At 39.3% G+C, this 21,538-nt stretch overlaps 1 protein-coding gene across 1 annotated transcript in view; it reads left to right on the top strand.

Moving 5' to 3' along the window:
• The window catches only part of ANKFN1 (ankyrin repeat and fibronectin type III domain containing 1), a 587,864-nt gene that overhangs the window by 381,216 nt on the left and 185,110 nt on the right, over positions 1 to 21,538 (top strand). Inside the window, exon 3 of the mRNA XM_056816551.1 lies at positions 15,314 to 15,442. The gene's annotated coding sequence lies outside the window, so the exon portion shown is untranslated. The remainder of the gene's footprint in view (positions 1 to 15,313; positions 15,443 to 21,538) is intronic.

The raw sequence follows: 21,538 nt of genomic DNA, 5'->3' as shown, positions 1-21,538 counted from the left end.
GATCCCTAAAATTTCTCTGCAGCTCTAACATGATGCTTTGAAGTTGTGGTTTGCTTTTGTTTTGTATTTGTACTTAAGTTCCTTCCAACTCTACATCCAAGGATGTAAGATTTACAATTCTAACCTCAGTCAAGAGTAATTAGGTTCTATGGAAGCCAAGTATGAAGAAAAAGTACAACCTTTTACCTAGTTATACTTAGCTACAATGGGTATCTGAAACATGGCACACTTCCTAGGAAAGAAAGGGCAGGGAGCAGCCTTCTCTTTGTTCTAGGGCTAGGATCTCTATCTTCCTGACAAGAAAAGAAGGGACTGAGCATTTAGCTAAAATCTGTTCTCTGTGCCAGACACTGTGTTGTTATTGACAAATATCTTATTTGATACTCATGACAACACTAGGAAGTAAATACTATTTTTATCTCAGTTTTATAGTTGAAGAAACTGAGGCAGACAGTGACTTGCCCAGGGCCATACAGCTACTAAGTGATAAGTGTCTGAGGCAATTGCATGCCTAGCACTCTATCTGTGCCCCTGCAGAAAGGTGACTGATGTACATTTCAACCCCAAGCTGAGATTGTTTTTCACTGGCTTTACCTCCAGGATGGTTTTTAGATCTTCACTCAAGTGTACAAAAGAAAAATCCTAGTTACAGGTCTCATAATTCATATTTAAAGGCTAGGGATAAGAGCTGGGTTGTGAATTTCAGTAATATATGGAATTCCCAAGTGAGGAAACGCCTACCAATATATGTTGGTGCCTTCTCACCTGCCCAGAAGCCAGTACAGGACAGAGGCAGGACTTACAGCTAGGTCTTTCTGGCTTTGAGGCTGTCTCTCATTGTGCCTGCTGCAGTATATATAAAACTGCCCTGAAATCAGAATTTATGGTACAACTGTCATCAAACTAAGTGCTTGTTTGAAACAATTTAGCACCTCCTGACCCTGAAATCAATTCACAGTGAAATGATCCCGCCAAATCTCAAGAATAGCCAGTTATTATATAATAGCAGCTGTCTTGACATAATGTCACCACACTGAGACGTGGCTGAGCCCGAGGCCACAGCTCTATTATACTGTACAGCGTTTCTTGTCAGGGAAGACATTTTTTTTGCATGTAAAATTAGAACGGTGGGAAATAAACACGTGGACCTTAAGTGTGTCATTTAATTGGAAAGTTGAGAAAATGAGGATAAATGTAATTCATTCCCAAACTCTCTTGACCTGCCTCAGAGGGCATATGGTACTGGGTAGATAGAGAAATACGATAAAACTTTGAGGCCACATATAAATGGGGCATTGTGACCTGGCTGGGGACAAGGTTGAGACTTAGAGGCAGACCTAGCAGACTTGCATTCCTTTCCTCCGTGTGCTGTGGGGGATCTCGGGCACATAACAGACAATAGGGAATTCATAACGAGAGAATTATAATGATGACTGAAAGGAGGGTCTGCAGCCAGAACAAGAGGACTTTTCAGAAGTAAAGGATCTGACTATCCCAGGGTGATGCCAGAGGAGAGAGGCTGCATGGAATAAGTAGGAAATGGTTCTTGGAAAGCTTTCCAGTGAAGAGTTCAGAGCCATCTCAAGAGAATCCCATTTCTCCAAACTTCGAAGTTGGGAAACCTCAGATGGCTCATTTTTGATAAACATTCTGTCATAAAACCTCCCCAGGCATCTCCTAAGGACCATCTCTTTCTTAAGAGCCCTTTCATACATCCTGTCTCGGAGTCCAAAGAGAATGTCAGAAGAGCCTTTTGGGGGATATTTTGGGACCTCCAAGTTTTAGTCTCAAAGGTCAACTGGTGCTTAAAACAAAATAATCAAGAAATAACATGCCAGTGAACAGTCTGAACCTTTTGAAAAGGTCTGATTGGGATTGAATAGGAGATGCTTTTTCTTCCCTCCTTTTTTCTTTGTGGCTTAGAAATGGAGAGGGAGGAGGAGGAAGGGTCTTACATTCATTTCTAACAACTTCACACAAACTGAAGGAACCCTGTCTGCATGTTCTGGTACACCCTGGGGTGTTGGTTTTCTTTTCCTATTTTTTTTTTGTTCCCTTCTAAGCAGCTTTCAATAAGTGGCATATTTTCTTTGGGGGAAAGGGAAAAAAAGAATCAGAGTAATTAGTGAGGAGCCGACACCCTACGGAAGGGTTGGGGAGATTAGGGAGCAGAAGCTGCCAGTCAGTACCTCCCTCCTGGACCATACTGAGGAACAGGGCTGGTTTCTTCCTAAAACAATTCAGAAACTGATGAAAAGGGCACCCAAATTTGAAAATCCTTGCTGAGGAAAAAAAAGTGAAAAACTGTTAGAAGGCCATCAAAAAATGATCAATTTATTGTTACTTATTGGAAAACAACCAAATAAAACTGTCTTCCCATCAGAAATGCATTTCCTGGGATAGATGGGTCTTTTTGAAAATGTGACAGGATTATGAGGAGAGGATCAGGCATTATTTATTCCTTCTATTGGTGATAATTTTGCCTTAAAATTAGTTCACAAAATGACTTCTTGAATTAAGTAAAGAAAAAGTTAGCATATCATAATCCATACATTCACTCATTTAACAACCATTTCTTAAGAACCTACCATGTATAAATCATGATACAAGATAAAAAACAAAAATAACAACAAAAATCTTTTTGAGATCTCTGCCCTTAAGAAATACAACAATGGGTGAGAAACAGCATCCATTCTAATACAAAGAAAACACACAGTCAAAATATATACAGAACAAATTAAACAAATTAGGGAAGGGAAAACTAACAACTGGGAGAAATCAGAAAAGACCTGTTATAGGAGATGTCACTCAAGAAGAGACGTGAAGGGAGGAAGGAATTCCAAGGGGTAGAGAGAAAAAGAGAAAGCAGGTCAGGCATGGAAAATAGTCCATAAACATGAAAGTGCTTTCATTGAATAATACTTATCAAAAATTTACTCCCATAAACACAAAAAATACAAATGCACAAACAGATACATATTTCCCAAATCAGAAATTTTGTTCACTCTATTTTTTATATAAATTAATTTTTACAGACAGACAATATCTACTATGATGGATGGAGGCACCAGACTTGGGAGTCAGGAAGATGTGAGCTCAAGTCTTGTCTGTGAGGTGACCATGGACAAGTTACTTCTCAGTGTTCTAAGACTGAGTTACTATTCTGCTTTATAAAAGGGTGTTTCCAAACAGAAGTCCCTTATAAGGATAAAGTCACAATTCTGGACCTATCTAATTCATGTTAACAAGAAAATAACTAAATTGTTCTTTTTGTTGGCATAAACCTTCTCCAAACTTTCAGGAAGAATATAACCTCCTTGAGTGAAGGAATTTTTTCATTTATGTCATTGGATCTCCCTAGTCTAGCAAATTACCTAGTGCATAATAAGCATTTAATGAATGTTTATTGACCTAAATCTAATTCTGAGCTTTGCTTTTCTGAATCTCTCCAAGTGCTTTTTCTGATAGCATTGTTCTTGTCATTATTTACATAATGTGAGCTACTGTGGATGTTGTGATTTGGGTTCTACTCTCTTTATTGATATCATTTTCTATCCAGTTTTCCCAGACAGCTTTGTGTTCTTCATTTATGCCACTTCTTATAGTATAATAATATTCTATTCCATTTGAATAGCACAGTTTGTTCAACCATTTTCCAATTGCTGGACACAAGTGGTTTCCAATTTTGTTTTGTTTTTTGCTTATTGCAAATAACATATGATATTTTCATGCCAAAGGGTCTCTTATTTATAGTCAATAATAGGCTCACAGGATAATATATTTAGAGCTCTGAGAGATTTTAGAAGTTATCACAACTAATCTTGGAGCCAAGATGTTAAACTGGGACCCAGTTGAATTCTTATAATATTCTCCTCCGTATAACTTTAAAATAATGCCTTGAATCAAATTCTGGAGCAGCAGAGCCAACAAAAGTTCAGAAAGAGACATTTATAGTGCCTAATACAACTTGGGATTCCCACAGGAGAGGTTTGTAATACCAGAGTTGATTTAGGCTCAGATTTCAACAAAAGCATCAACAGTGGACCTTGGAGCCTGCTATGACAGCAGGAGCGACAGCAGCTTTGCAAGCTCTTAGCCTAGAGATGGTAAGGGAATTGGACAACTGATCAGAAAGAGATTACACTGGATGCAGCTGGCTCTGAATGATAACTCTATTGCCCATAAGCCAGTGGTTCTCAACCTTTCTAATGCCGTGACCCTGCAATACAGTTCCTCATGTTGTGGTGACCCCAAACCAAAAAATTATTTTGGTGGCTATTTCAAAACTGCAATTTTGCTACAGTTATGATTCAGAATGATATACATTATGTATTCTCATTGCTACAAATCAAACATAATTTAAACATAGTGATTAATCACAAAAACAATATTTAATTATATGTTGAGAAATATTAATCCAGCAGGAGGCAGCCTTAGCGCTGGGGCGGGAGGTAAGTCCTGCCTGGGGAGGGGGGTCCGCAGACGCTGCCTTCTTCTTCCAGTCGTCTCCCTCCAGCTTGAGCTGAGGCTTCACTTTGCTGGGGTTACTCGGCTCTGTTATCCCCTCCAGGAGTTATCCGCTCCAGGACTCGTTCTTAACCCCTCCCGAGCCAGTGCCTGGGTGCTCTCTCTGGGTCTTTGTTTGAGTCAGGTCTCCAGACAACAGGGTAAATCCATCGCCCCTCATACGGGGAGGGCTGCTGATAGGTAACTAATGTACAATGTGCGGGCATCAGGGTCCCCGTTCTTTCTGAGATTTTGCTGTAAAGTAGAGCAATTTCCCAGCGGCTAAAGTGATCGGAAATATGTATTTTCCGATGGCTTTAGGCAACCCCTGTGCTTTGGTCATTTAACCCCCGCCAGCATTGCAACCCACAGGTTGAGAACCACTGCCATAAGCAGTTCTGGATCATAGTTTCAGGATGAGGAGGTGCATTCATGATCAGTCACAAGGGAGCAGGAGACCTAGTCATAGTATTAGGGGCAAGAAGGGTGCCAACACTTGCAGCTGCAAGAAATAAGGAGATATGGACAAAGTTCCAGGGATAAGAGGAATACTAGTATTTCTGAAGGGAACAGGACCCCTTCCTCTATAAAGACCAAAGTGAAGACCAGAAGAGCAGTGACCACATCTTTCTCAGACTTTCTCAGAGTAACACCACCTTGAAAGCACTAAAACTTGTAGATCTCCACATCTAGCTCTGAAAACAGCAGCACAAAAAAACCCTGAAGCTTGGCACAGTACTTCTCTAACCCAGTTGCTCAGAGCCCAACTTTAACATGAAGTTCAAAGTAAAGAAATGAAACAACAACAAAAAAGAATTTGACCATAAAAAGCTACCCGGTGGCAGAAAAGACCAAGACATAAACTTAGAAGAAGATAATAATGTCAAAACAGCTACAAACAAAATTTCAAAGAAAAATGCTTATTGGACCTAAGACCAAAGAATTCATGGAAGATCTCAAGAAAGAGATGATTAGTAGAAGAAAATTGGGGTAAGAAATGAAAGTGATATGAGAAAATTATGGTAAGAGAATTAATAACTTGGTGAAAGAAATACTTGTTAAAAATACTTGTTAAAATTTCTTTTAAAAACAAAATTAATCTAATGATAAAAGAATCACTAAAGAATCACTAAAGAAATGAATTTCCTTAAGAGCAGAATAGGGCAAAGGGGAAAGAAGATACAAGAATTCAAAAAGAAATCCTCAAAAATTAGAATTTGCAAATGGAAAGAAAAGCACAAAAGCTCAATGAAGGAAATAATTTCTTAAAAATTATAATTGAGCAAGTAGAAGCTAATGACTACATGATACTTCAAGAAAGAATTAATCAAATAAAATCAAAGGAATGAAAAAATCAAAAGAATGAAAAAAATAAAAAAGGTATAATACATCATTGGAAAAACAATTGTCCTGGAATATAAATCAGAAAGAGATAATTTAAGAATTATTGGACTACCTAAAAGCATAATCAAAAAAGAGACTAGACATATTTCAAAAATTTAAAAAGAAAGCTGCTCTAATATCCTAAATCTAGACAGTACAATAGAAATTGAAAGTATCCATCAAGCACCACCTGAAAGAGATCCCAAAACAAAACCTCCCAGGAATTCCAGAATAGCCAAATTCCAGAGCTCATAGGTCAAGGATAGAACATTGCAAGTAACTGAAAGAAACAATTCAAAGATTGTGGAGCCATAATCAGGATCACACAAGATTTATCTGCTTCGTTGGGAAAGGAGTGGAAGTCTCAAAATATATTACATAGAGCAAAAGAGAAAGGTTTCCAAAGAATAATCAACCCTACAAAACTGAGTATAATCCTTCAAGTGTAAAATGGATATTTAATGAAATAGATCAGCATTCCTGATGAAAACATCAGAGCTGAATAGAAAATCTGACATTCAAAAAGATTACCCAAGAGAAGCATAAAAAGATAAAATGAAAGAATTTAAGAGACTCAATGAAATTGAAATGTTTACATTCCATTATGGGAAGAGGATACAATTAGCTTCTAAGACTTTATCATTATTAGAGAAGTTAGAGGAAATCTACATAGGGAACATGGATGTGAGTTGTTTAAATTAGGATGGTCTCCAAAAAAGAAAGGGAGGAGTGAGAAAGAAAGATGCATTGTGAGAAGAAAAGGAGAGGTAGAATGGAAAGATTTTCTCACATAAAGAAGGTGTGCAAGGACGTTTTATAGTGACAGAGAAAGTCAGACCTACGCATAAGGGAAAAATTTATGAACAAGACAGAAAGCATTAAATGATTTAACTTTAACTACATTGAATTTTAAAATGAACAAAACTAGTGCAACCAAGGTTAGAAGGGAAACAGCAAACTGGGCCAGAGGGGCAGAATATAGCAAGTATTTCTGGCAAAGACTTCATTTCTCAAATATAAGAGACATGTACAGATAGTTCAGAGAAAAGGAAATTAAAATGTTTTAAGTAGATAGAAAAGTTCCAAATCACTTTTAATTAGAGAAATGAAAATTAAAACTCTGAGATATCACCTTACACCTTTGAGATTGGCTAATATGACAAAAAAAGGAAAATAATAAATGTTGGAGGGGTTATAAGAAAATTGGGATACTAATACACTGTTGGTAACACTGTGAACTGATACAACCATTCTGGAGAGCAATTTGGAACTAAATCCAAAGGGCCATACAAGTTCACATACCCTTTGACCCAGCAATACCACTACTAGGTCTGTATTCCCAAAAAGATCAAAGATAGGGGAAAAGGACCTACTTGTTCAAAGGTATTTATGGCAACTCTTTTTGGATGGCAAAGAACTGGAAACTGAAGGGATGACTATCAGCTGGACAATGGCTAAATAAATTATATCATATGATTGTAATGGAATACTAGTATGCCATAAGAAAGTACAAACAGGATAGTAATTTTAAAAAGCTAGAAAGGCTTATATGAAGTGAGGCAAAGTGAGGTGAGCAAAACCAGGAGAACATTGTACACTAAAACAGCAATAATGTATAATGATCAACTGTGAATAACTTATTATCAGGAATACAAGTATCCAAGATAACTCTAAGAGACTCATTATGAAAAAAAAATTATCCACCAATATAGAAGGAACTGATGGAGTCTGAAAAGAGATTGAAACGTAACATTTTCTACTTTATAATAAATGAGATGTATCTTCTTTTACAACATGATGAACATAGAAATATGTATTGCATGATAGCACATGTATAAACTATATATATTACCTGTCATCTTGGGGAAAGGAGAGAAAAGGAAGGGAGGGAGAGAACATGGATCACAAGATGTCAGAAAATACTAAAAATTGTATCAACATATAATTTTTTTTAAATATTGTGTATGGAGTATTCAAGGAGTACTCTGGTGTGAGGGCTTGTCAAGTCCTTTTCTGGATTGCTCATCTACTTTTGATGTCCATCTGGCAATCAACTTTCAGTTTTGGCTCCAAAAAGCATATTGCAGCAGCCATAATCCAGTAAACTATTTCTGCAGATGAGCTAGACCACAAACCTTTCGGTGAGTTATAAGGGTATCTACCCAAAGCATGTGCAGACTTGAATGGACAGATGAGAACAACTAGTTCTAATGGCCATGAAAGTGACTGAAGCAGTTTTTGTGCTTTAATGACTGGTCAGACATCAAAGATGCCAAGGCTATCCACTGCATCATGGGCCATTGCCTGTCATCCTCACTTTTGCCTTGCCACTGGACTTGGATGACTCTTAAAGAGAAAGTGAGAGAGTGAGGCAAATGACTTTGTGCAACTTTGCCTCACTTAAATCCAATTCATGCATGAGTTAAGACATCACCTTGGGATGTCACTGTTCTTTCAAAATGAAGAACTTACAACAATTCTACATTATGGGATAGAATGATTACTGGACAATTTGTGTACCTGCTCTACCCTAAAGTTTGAAAAGGTAGTTTGCAGTTGAAGTTGGAAATATCTAGACCATGTCTAATGTCTGAGAGACAGTGTGGAGTAGTGGATAGAGATGGCATCCAAACCAGGAAGCCCCACTATTCAAGTCCTGCCTCTAACACATACTGATTATGTAACCCTCACTACATCACTTTTAACTTCTCAATTCTCTTGACAACTCTCTAAGATGCAGAGAAGACACTAACTTGTATTGATAGGAATTTCCCCAACTGACAGATCACTAAATCAATGAAATCATAGATCCAGATTCCTATAACTCATGCCTCGTTTGTATATGAACTGTTCAAATAAGAGAAGGGAGTAAAGGGGAACAAATATTTATTGATTTATTAGTCGTCAACTGTGTGCCAGACACTGTTCTAAAAATTTTATAAATATCTCATTTGATCTTAAAACTAGTGTAATTTGGGGGGACTCACCCTCCTTAGATGGAGAAATGAGGGTTGAAGGCAGTGAGGAAAGGGTTGATGAAAATGGCTTCCCTCACTACTCCTTCCCAGAGTCCCTGAATTACTTGAGAGAGACAAAATGGAGATCTCCCCTCAGTGTTCATGCTCCCCTTGATGTTCATGCCAGCCCTTAAGGATGACAGGGAAGTCTTCCTTACAAGGAGAAGAATGTGGGACCTCAATCCAGATATGTGCTGCTTTGGGACTCTCACAAGCCTCCCCCTCCTGTCTTCTTGAAAACTGGCAACAAGATGGACTCTGCCAATGGGCTTACATTCTAGTTGTAAATAAATGAGATTGAATTTGCTGTCTGACTGCTTATTTGATTTAATTGTTGATTGGGGCAAAGGGTAGAGGTTAGAGGGATTGTTGGTTGCCCTAAATCTCTTTCTAAATATCTAATTACTGAAGTAAAATGTTTTCTCCTAGTCAGGGGAGAGGAATAAAGGGGGGGAGAGTACTGCTCACTGATTTGAGTCCAGTATCTCAATAGTTCGTGGAATGAAAGTCTGAAGGAATTAGGTTTCTTGACAGGAACCAGCGGTGTTTTAAACAGGAACCGGTGATGTTGAGATTTCTGTCAGTGTCAGAAATCCCCAAAGGTGATTTGAATGGTCCTGAGAAACAGCTCCTCCTTCCACTCCCTTCTGTGTCTCCGCCTCCAAGACCCCCTCCTCAGGACAATTTCCCCAAAGTCCTAGTTCCATTTGCAACTGCTGTTCTTGCCTCATGCAACTGTTGAGCTCAACACAATCCATTTCCACCATGGTTCTTTTTTCCTATTCCCCATCATTGCACTAGGGAAGCTAATTGCTATTATTACCCCCATTTTACAGTTGAGAAAACTGAGGAAGATAAAGGTTAAATGATTTGCCTCTCGTCAAATAGCTAGTAAGTATTCAAGGCCAGATTTGAGCCCAGGTCTTCCCAACTTCAGGCCCAGGGCTCTATCCACTACACCACATGGCTGCTTCATTTCTGCCTCAGGAAACACATCCCTCAACTTTTGTATTAGTGCTAAACCATGTAACATTAAGTTGTTTATCCTGTAGTGAGAAGGGATATATCTGAGAATATAGAGCAGAATATAATCCCAAAGATCATCTAGTCCAACCTCCTCATTTTACAGATCATGAAACTGAGATACAGAGAAATAAACTGATTTGGCCAACATTACACAAGCAGTCAGCAGAGCTTAAATCAAACCCAGAACTCCTGAATCCAAATCCAATGAGCTTTCCTTCCAATCACCCTAGATTTCGTGATGCACAGCCCTTCTGATGAAAGACACGCATTTTTCCAGCTGTCAGACCAACGCTATGGAATAGCCAGTGGCTGAGAGACAGTTTTTCTCTGCATGAATCTAACTACCCACTATGAGGACTGAACCCATAACCCAGTCAGTCATAAATGCTAGATTCTAGTCAATAGAGCCAGCACAGATAAACCATACTATAGCCTTTCAAAAAGCATATATCTTGATGTGTTTCCTCATCTTGTCTCTACCCTGAGTCATCATTGTAGGGGAGATAGAAATCTGGTCTCTAAGCCTAGAAGACATGGGATTAAATTCTACTTTATACATATGCTGGCAAATCATCCAATCTCTCTGAGACATAAGGGTTGCATTGGTAGAAAGCATTTTCACATCTGAGAGTTTCGTGCGCTAATAAAATCACAGAACCAGTCCCCCAATTCTGTCTGGTATACACCTTAACTTACCTCCTGCCCAGGTACAGGATTAAAAGAAAATGTTTCTCCCACATTCTGATGTCTTAAAGATTTTGTAGCTACCCCATAATAATAGGGTAGGTTGGAAGCAGCTGATTGGTTCAGTGGATTTAGCACTGGGGCCAGAGAAAAGAAGTCCTGGATTCAAATTTGGCCTCAAATACTTCTTAGCTGTGCCACCCTGAGTAACTCACTTAATTCCCATTGTTTAGCCCTTCCTGCTCTTCTGCCTTGGAGCCAATGCATAGTATGAATTCTAAGATGGAAGCTAAAGGTTTATTAAAAAGCAATAATAATAATAATAATAATAATAATAATGTTGGTTTCTCAAGACTTCAAGGACAGATGGTGGACAATGGTCCTTTTTCTAAGAGCTGTTTGTTTTATGACTCACACAATGGTATGCAGGGAACCATAAGAGGGCTTACTGCAGAGAGGTCACCTCACCCCTGGAGAATCTTCCTGGCCTTTAATTTTTGTTTTTGTTTTTTTTTTTAATTAAAACATTTTAAGACCAATACCTTCTAGGCAGAAGAGCAGCAAAGGCTAGGCAGCTAGAATTAAGTGACTTGCTCAGGGTTACACCCTAGGAAGTGGCTGATGCTAGATTCCAGCCCTGATACCCTATCCACTGGGCTACTTTGCTGACCTTAGCTTTCAGTTAAAATTTGAGTTTATTCAATTATACACCTTCCCAAACCTAACCCTGGACTTGATCATTTGGAATCATCTCTTTTCCCATAGTAACAAAACTGTGGACAAATGTATGCTAAGTCAGAGCCCTATTAGAGATGTGGTTGTCCCTTTAGCCAGCAATCATTGGTTAGTTAACAGACATCTATTGAGAGCTGACTATGTGCCAAGTACTGTGCTGAGCATAGGGATAAAAAGGAAGGTAAAAAACAATCCCTGCATTCATTCACTGAGCTCACATTTTAATGGGGGAGACAACATACAAAACTAAAATATACATAATACATGGCTATCCATAGCTACTGTGTTTGTTATATACAAAAGTATGTATGTACATATTTGGAGAGAGAGATGGACAGATGAATGGATAGATAGATAGACAGGCAGGCAGACAAACAGATAGACAGACAGATAGATAGATAGATAGATAGATAGATAGATAGATAGGCAGATGGACAGATAGATAGATAAAGAGAGAGATATAAATAGATAGACAGACAGACAGACAGACAGACAGACAGACAGACAGACAGGACCAAAGAGGACCAGTGATATTGTGGGGTGATGTCTTGAATTGGATTTAAGTGAGGCAGAGTTACACAAAGTCATCAGTCTCATTTATTCTTCCTGAGTTGTCAAAGTCCAGTGACAAGACAAAAATCAGTATTTCAGAGGGAAAGTAGTGGAGGAAGGAGGGGCACAGAGGGAGAAGACAAGGACAAGTTTCTAACAGAATGGGGGCTTTGAGTTTAGTCTCGAAGGCAACAGAACCCAAGAGGTTGTGGTAAGGTGGGAAAGCATTCCAGGCATATAGAAATGGAATAGGTTCAGAGTTTAAAGATGGAGAATCATGCATAAGGAACAGTAAGAAGGCTTACATCACTGGATTATAAAGTATATGGAGGGGATTTAAATGTAAAAAGAGAAGAAGAGGGACCCCTAGGTAGCACATTGAATAGAACACCAGACCTGGAGTCAGGATGACTTGAGTTCAAATTTGACCTCAGACTCTTCCTAGCTGTGTGACCCTGGGCAAGTCACTTAACCTCAGTTGTTTAGCCCTTGCTACTCTTCTATCTTAGAATTGATACTAAGACAGAAGATCAAGGTTTAAAGAAAGAAAAGGAAAGTAGGAAGGAGTCAAGTTATGTAGAACTTTAAAAGCCATTACCAGAAGGTAATAGGCAGCCACTGAGTTTATTGGGAATCAGGGTAACATGGTCAGACCAGCCCCTTAGGAAGATCATGATGGCAGCTGAGTGAAGGTGGACTGGAATGGGAAGAGGCTTGTTATAGAGATACTAATAAGCAGGCATTACAACTTCATTTGCCAGCTGATAGCCTCTCTCAGGACAGCTAGGTGGTGCAATGAACAGAGTGCTGGTGCTGGAGTCTGGAAGACTCATCTTCCTGAGGTCAAATCCAGCCTCAGACACTTACTAGTTCTGCAAGCCTAGGCAAGGTCTCTTAATCCTGTTGGCCACAGTTTCCTCATCTGTAAAGTGAGCGGGAGAAGGAAATGGCAAACCACTCCAGTATCTTAGAAAAGAAGGTCCATACTAGGAGTCATGAAGAGCTGGACACAACTTTAAAAAATGACTGAACAACAACAGAACCATAACTACCATGAGATAACTGAAGCTTTGCCCCAGGACAGCAAAATATAAGTGGGGACTGATTCCCCTCTCTAGGGACTATGTCTCACCCAGTCTTTCCCTGGTCTACACTGTCATATAGAGTGATGACCTCTCATATCTGTCCTCCAGAGCACCTTCCTCCTTAATTTCTGAGATAATAAAAATTAGACTCTGAAGTACAAGTCATACCATCTCTAATACTGGCTGTGTGACTGTGGGAAAATCACTTAACCTCTCTGAACTTCACTTATCTGTAAAATGAACCAATTAGCCATGGTGGCCTCTCAGGGTCCTCCCATTTATGATTCATTAGCCATAAAGCATTACCACTGATAAAATTCCTCTGCAACACTCCCCCCCACCACCACACACACACACCTACACATACACTGCATTTGCCCCTAGAGAAAGAATTCCTCTTTATGTTTCTGACCTGTTTTTTTTTTTCCCCTCAGTTGTGATAGGAGGAAAGCTACTTAGAGTCTCAAGATTTGCAGTTCCCTGGATCAGGATGCTTGCAGTAAAACTTCTGGGGTTTTAATAGACCCCAGAAGTGGAAGACAAAAAAAATTCCCAGGGAGAGTTTTTGCTACACTGATTGGACTGAAGGAAAGTCATAAGTAATTTTCTTCTCAAGGCCCCTGGGGAGTTTTTGTGAGTCACTCAATGCTACCAGCAGGTCATCATTTGAGAAGTGCTTCCCACAGTTTCCCAAGGGAACCTGTCAGTGTGCTCTGTGGTACCCAAAAAGCAAGGAAGGCGTTTTCGGAAAGCTTACAAGTCCTTGCTTTGCCTATGGTGAATGATGGTGCAGTGGATTAGCCCTAGAGGGCTGCTGTTTGTCACCAGGTAACTTTCTCCAGCTTTGTGTGAGCATCAGGGTAAATGTTTGGTGGTGGATTGGGCTTCAGAAGCAACAGGACCAAAGAGCATGGAGGGAAGCTAGGTGGCTCAGTGGATAGAGCACCAGGGCTGGAGATAGGAGGCCCTGAGTTCAAATCTGTCTTCAGACACTGCTTAGCTGTGTGGCTTTGGACAAGTCACTTAACCCCCATTACGTAGCCTTTACTGTTATGGTACTGGTACTATGATGGAAGGCAAGGGTTTTTTTTTTAAAAAACAACAACAACAAAAATAAAAGAGCAAGGGCATGTCATTTAAGGACATTAAACATGGTTTCTAAAGCAGCAGAGCACTTGGCAGTCAAAGAAAAAGTCTGAATGGAGAGCTCAAGAGCCATCTAATTTTATGCTGTTGCTAGGGATCTTTGTGTTGTGTGTGTGTGTGTGTGTATTTTTATGTGTCCACACATGTTTGTATGAATTTAATTAGTAACAAGGCTCAAAAACTGTAGGTGACCCTCTTTGTTCCTGTTTCATGTTATCAGAGGAAAATGCAAAGGATGTCCCTGTTTGCAGCTTTCTAGGGAATACAGTACAGGTTCCTGGCTAAACTTGTACACCACAAGGCTGGGCTGTGTGGGAAGTCAGGTATTTCCATATGTTCCTTCTTTCATTGAAGCATCAGAAAATCTTCCTCTTGAAATAGTTTGTGTTCTCTACAGGAATGTGTCATGAGCCGTGCTTTCTGATCACTTCCTCAGAACAGTTGTTGCAGAAACTCAAGAATTATTCAAGGAGCCTTGGCTGCAGTGTGTTGTCTGCCCTTCTTAAGGTTATCCATCTCCCCCAGCCCCACCCCCACCATTCGTGCTGGGAGCTGTCAAATAATGGTACTGGACCTTCTTGGCTGGGGATATGGCTTCTGGCTAGTGAGACTGCTCTCAGCCAGTCATAGGAGTCAGTGAGGTGGCTGGCCCCAGAGAAGCCATAGCTCATCAGTAGCCCTGAATTATGGGATGCAATCACAGCCTCTGGATGATTTTCCTTCCCTGCTGTTAATTTAGCACAAAGATAAAATGCTGACTTACTGCCTTCCTGCTCACCCCGGAGTGACAATCAAGTACAATTCAGTCCTGCCTTCAGTGATTCTTTCGGTCCTTGCACACTGTCCAGGCCAATTCTCACAGATACAATAGATAGAGCATGCATCGAAGTCAAAGCATCTCTTGACTACATGAGCAAGAGCCTTAGAAATCAACTCTTCCGAGAGCTGCAGTCCCGAGAATCGAGAATACACCTAGAATCTGAGCCAAACTCTCTCTCTCTCTCTCTCTCTCTCTCTCTCTCTCTCTCTCTCTCTCTCTCTCTCTCTCTCTCTCTCTCTCTCTCTCTCTCTCTCTCGCTGCATCATTTGCTCTTTTGTTTTGCTTCAAGAGTACCTCAATAATCGTGGACTTGGGCTCCTGTGGGTAGTGAGACTGTTTGTTTCTGATTCTTCATGCAGAATAGGAAGGAGGTTCACTTGCTTTGCACAGAGACTGAGCCAGAGGCAAAAGCAAAACCAATGTGATTTATTGAATGAAGACGCTGGACAATTACCAACAACTTCTTCTGCCTCCTCCAAGCTAAACTGGTAAGTAAATTCTATTACCTTCTCCCATCATGTTGAACATAGAGCTTGCTGGGTCATTGTTTTTAAAATGTGTGATGATGCATGTTTAATGATGTGGTATATGCCTCTTCTAAAGAGTTAGCTGTGGGGAATATATGCACAGCATGCACACACACACACACACACACACACACACACACACACACTACTGTTCAGGGACATGTACTTTTCCACCCAGACATATTGAGGCATGGGGAGGAAGGAATCTATGCATTTTTAAATTACTGGCATCAGCAAGCTTTAGAACACTAAAGGACTGTTTCCTTTGAGAATGCAAACAGCTTGCTGCTCCTCTGGCTTTACCATTTCCCAGTCCGCTCCCAAAGCATCTATCAAATACCTGTTGGATCAGGTTAACTGTTGGATCTCAGAATGCTGAAAAGGACCAATGCCAGTCTGAGCAAACAGCTGCTTCCCTGCTTCTGGTTTGCCAGCTGAGCACGGGGGCTAGAATGCCAGCATTGAAACAATCCTAGGTGATTGACCGAGAAGACCTAATGCTAGGAATGATAATGTTTACAACATGCATTTCCCCCACCCTGGATAGTAGCACAAAACAGATGCCCAGATGCACATCTTTGCCTTGGGCTTCTAACATCATAGGATTTGAATTCTTGAATGTGATTTTTTTCAATTCACTTTGAGACCAGAGGTATTCACTGAGTACAGGGAACTGCAGTTGCCCTGCTGGGATTTGTGGCAGGCCACTAATGTGATTGTGGGGTGCACTGTTCGTCTTTAATGCTAGTCATGTTCCTGAACTGGACACCAGGAATGTCCACAAGAAAGACACAACTTATTTCCTTCACCTTTCAAAACAACAACAAAAATTCATTTCTATGGAAAGGAGAATGGATATGGGGAAACAGTTGCTTCTTCTTCTTTCCCTTCTCCATCATGAGCTTTTGTCTGGAACTTTATCCTTTGGTTTTATGGAAGCATCAATTTAGCACTCTTGTGCTAACACTTCCAGGTCTGAATCCATATAAATGTCATGTTGAGTTGAAGGCTCCATTGGCCATATTGTCTCTCGTATATCGCTCGGCCATAAAGACAAAGTGGTGACTTTGAATCCTGATTAGAAAAAGAGATCAGTCATCTAAGAGCAGAGAACATGTTTCTCAAAATTTAAGTAGCTTGAAACTGAAGTTGGGAAATTGGAGGTTGCCTGAAAAAAGAAGCAAAGCTTTGTATAGAGCCAAAGGAACCCCGTGTTCTCAGTCATGAGGGCTATGCCATTCTCCACTATGACCTGAAAGGTCCAGAGATGATGGAAACATAATAAACTGATTAATGAGCTGAAGTATCTCTAGAGAAAGTCATCGAGAATGGAGATGGGCCTTAAGTTCATGCAGTGTTGCTCAAGAAGCTTGGCAATTTTTTCTGCAGATGCTGTAGTCATAGCTACTAAAGATCTAGAAAATAAAATTCTTACCACCAAAATGCTTAGCATTGTCAAATGTCTCAGTATCAGTGAAAATAACATTAAAGAAGAGACGATGCCCATCTGCTTTAACACTGACCCCGAAGGATCATGGGACCTTTCCATCTGAGCAGCAGGTGAAACCTTTCATTTGTACTGTGCCTCTTATTAGAATGCAAGCTGATTGAGAGCAGGGACTGTCTTCCTTTTCTATTTGTATCTCCAGCATTTAGTGCAGTGAACTGAACATAGTGAGCACTTAAGAAACACTCCATTCATTTTTTCTTATAAGACTATATTGAAGGAACTGGAGAAGCTAGAAGAGAAGATCCAAGGAGACAAAGATACTTAACTCCAGGCATTTGAAAGTATGCACCTGGAAAAGCAATTAGCCTTATTCCTTTTGTCCTCAAAGAGGCAACTCGGTGCTTACATAGAGCTTTTCAAAGATGCAGTGCCTTAGGCAGTTGGGTAATTAAGTAGTTCTCTGTTCACTGGGATGTCTTCAGATAAAGGCTAAATGACTTCTCCATAGTAATTTCCTCTTGCAGGGGGGATTCTTTTTCAGGTGTTGAACTAAATGACCTTGGTCAAGTCCTTTACATCTCAGACATTCTGTGATAAATAGAAGAAGGTGGCATGGTTTCAAGAACCAGGAGTTACAGTGGATAGAATACTAGTCAGGAAGACCCAAGTTCAAATTTGATCTCAGTCACTTGCCAGTTATTAGATCATGGGCTAATTACTTAACCTCTGTCTGCCTCAGCTCCCTAATCTGCAAAACGAGAATAATATCTTGCATGATTTTTTGGAAAATCAAATGAAGTAATATTTATAAAGTGTTTTATAAACCTTAAATCCATTTAAATGCTAGCTATTATTATTATTGTTATCATTACTGTTATTATTATTAATATAATGTCATATAAATGCTAGCCAGCTTTTATATGGCCTGATGATTAGAGCAATTGGCAAGGAGTCAAGGATCTTCCTGATTCCTCATCTACTTATCTGATTTGGGTAATGTCATTATCATAGACTAGAGCTTAGAGATTACAATAGCCAAAGGCATTATTTTACAGAGAAAGATTCTGAACCCTGGAAAGTCAAAGTGACCTGTCCAATATCAAAAGTGAATTTATAGGGGTGGTTAGGTAGCATGATCGATAGAGCACCAGGCCTAGAGATAGGAGGTCCTGGGTTCAAATCTGAACTCAGACACTTCCCAGCTGTGTGACCCTGGGCAAGTCACTTGACTGCAATTACCTATCCCTTGTCACTCTTCTGTCTTAGAATTAATACTAACAGAAGGTTTGAGTTCTTGTTTTTAAAAAGCCAGGTAATGGCAGAGCCAGAAGTGAAACCCAGTTATTGTTTTTCCTCTCTGTACCTCCCCTTGACTATAACTATAATCATACTGGTTCCGCTCTGCTCACTGGAGTCCACTCATAAAATTCTTCAGGTAGAATGGGCTTTAGTCATCATCTACTCCAACCCACTCACCTTACAAGTGAGGAAATATGCCCACAAGCAAACAGCGCTTTAGATAATTCAAAGAAAAGGAAAAATGGAAACTCAAAATTATCTTCCCAATTCTTTGAACCAAAAGCTGTCACATGGAAGGTTTTGTCTGGTCCAATTCAGCTTAGGAAGTATGTGTTCATTGCCTACTCTGTACAAGGCAAGAAATAGCCTTTAATAGTGGATATAGAACTAGCCTTGGAATCAGGAAGACATGAGTTCAAGTCTTACTTCTGACATATCCTGGCCATGTGACCCTGAGTAAAATCCATTTCCCCTTCACAACAACGAGAAGTTGTGGAGTTCAAATCTAAGCATCTTTATTACATATCTCTGAATAAAACATTTTAATACCCAGGCAAGCCAGAATGGGCTGAAGAGTAGCAGAAGAAATTAGCATTCATCTAAACCTAAAGAACATAAAAACAACAAGCAAACAAACAAAAATAAAAATCATCAATCAACAAACATTTATTAAGTGCCTTAAGTGGTGCAGTGGATAGAGTACTTGGCTTGAAGCCAGGAAGATTAATCTTCTTGAGTTCAAATCTGGTCTCAGCCCCTTACTAGCTGTGTGACTGTGGGAAAGTCACTTAACCATCTTTGCCTCAGTTTCCTCATCTGTCAAATGAGTTGAAGAAGGAAATGGAATATGGTTCCAGTGTCTTTGCCTAGAAAATCCCAATAGCATCACAAAGTGTCAATCAGACATAACTAAAAAGTTCCTGAACAACAGCATTATGTGTATCCATTATAGAGACAGCATGGTAGAGTGAATAGAGAGCTTGGTTTTAAGATTAAAAGACCTGGGTTAGAATCCTGTCTCTGATATGAGCAAATCACTGACTCCTTGGGATTCATTAATAAGTCATAAATAATTGTCACCTCTACTAGGGAGAAAGAATTCCCATAATAGAAATTGCCCATCTTGGGGAAAGGTGGATCAGTGATAATTTATATCTACAAAAGTGCTCCTTAGACACTATATATGTATAAATATATGTATATATTTGTATGTATGTATATATATTCTCAAATGAACTCCTAAATGTTCAAGAAAAAATATTATGTACCATTTTGTGCATTTTGTTTAATTTTAGTTGTTATAAAATTGGTGATCCATATATGATTCTCTATAAAGGTAATTCATTGGACATTTCTCATCAAAATATCAGAACCAAATTCTCCCACAGTTACTCTGAGAATGATCAAAAAAGCCACCAGATAAAACAGTGACCAAGAATCCAAAGAGAAACATCAATTAGCTATTTCATCTAGGTCAGGATTGCTTAAAAGATACTAAGAAGTTACAAGCCCTGGAAGAGACATCCCACCAAGAAAACCAACCTAAACTTGGGAAATGAACTAGAAGACCAAAGTCGCTCCTGGACAGGCAAAGTCCCAGGAAGGATGGATGATCACAGGAGTACCCAGACAAGGAAGACCCCAGATTCCACTATCATTCTGAGGATAGAAGCCTGAAGCAGCAATATGATAGAAAACCATATACTTTTGATCAGAGCTACTCTAGTACTGAAGTCTGTCAGCTGCCTGAGAAGAGACACATCAGGAGAGGTAGAAACAAATGACAAAAATTCTGAAAATTGAGACTGGCACCAAACAGATCCTGACCACCTTCCGTAACAGTAATAAGAGGAAACGGAATGCCTTCACTGGAACAAAAACCCAAATCAAGAACTGGAGTAGGAGAACGAGGTAAACTGAAGATAATGAATATAATGAAGTTACATTATAGATCAGAAGATATTCAAGATGAATATCCAGGATAAAAAAGAGCAATGCCACAGCCATAAGCAGTCTCAAAGAAATAATGCCTTAGCCATAAAGACTATAAGAGCTCCTGGGGAAAGTGCAGCAAGAGAAAAATGGAATTATAAGTGAAATAAAAATTTTGGAGCCAATAACTAGAGGGATGATAATAGAGTTAAACAGAAGATAAAAAAATTATTCAAGTACTAGATAGAGTCCCTAAAAAATTGAATAGACCAACCAGAATCCCACAAGACAAGAAGAAATATTAGAATAAAATCAAAAGGTTGGGGGAAAAAAGATGTCTGCTATGGAAATCAACTGATTTAGAAAATACGTCAAGGAGAAATAATTTAAGAATCATTAGATCTCAGTCCAGCTAGGTGGCACAGTACATAGAATACCAGACTTGGAGTCAGGAGGACCTGGGTTCAAATATGGCCTTAGATACTTTCTAGATGGGTAACCCTGGGCAAGTCCCTTAACTTCAGTTGCCTAGCCCTTGACATTTTTCTGCCTTAGAAGTAATACTAGGACAGAAGGCTAAGGTTTTAAAAATATCATTAGATCTCTGAAATGATGATCTCTCCCCCACCAAAAATAACTTTGATTCTAATTTTTTTTTTTTTGAGATTTGGTCTACCAGTTTCACCAAGTGCAGTGCTATGGCCATTCACAAGCCAAATCTCAATGCTGATTGGTACATAAACTTTAGCCTTCTCCATTTTCCCAACATTAGCTGATTTATCCCTTTTTAAACAGGCTAAAGATCCTGCTATTGGGTACTCATCATATTAGTCCTGGGCTTAGTGTATACAGCTAATGAGCTTTAGCTAAGAACTCCTAAACTCAGACATAGCCTCCTCCAGGAGCAGATTTTAGGTAGGAATTATGATGCCTAATGGCACTTTATTTCAATAAATCATAAGAAAAAACTTCCCAGATTTAATTCAACCAGATGATGAAGAGAAAATAGAAAGGATACACTAGTTACTTCCTGAAAGAAGTCCACAAAGAATAACTCCCAGGAGTAAGTCACACCTAAAAATTTAGAGCTTTCAGGTCAATGAAAAAATACTGTAAGAATTCAGATAAAATTCATGTGCCAAAGAAACACAATAAGGATCACACAAGACATGGAAATAACTACTAAGGGCTGAAAAATCTTGGAATAACATATTCCTACAGGTTAAAGATAAAAATTTACAATCAATATTAATTAGCCTAAAAGACTGGATCTTATCCTACAAGGAGAAAAGTGGAATAGATTTTCAGCATTTCTGATGAAAAGATTGAAGTTGAGTAGAAAATCCAAATTGCAAACATAATACTCAAGAGAAAGC

Source organism: Monodelphis domestica, chromosome 2, assembly GCF_027887165.1.
Source record: "Monodelphis domestica isolate mMonDom1 chromosome 2, mMonDom1.pri, whole genome shotgun sequence".
NCBI classification, from domain to species: Eukaryota; Metazoa; Chordata; class Mammalia; order Didelphimorphia; family Didelphidae; genus Monodelphis; species Monodelphis domestica.
This window is presented reverse-complemented; position numbering and strand designations above follow the sequence as displayed.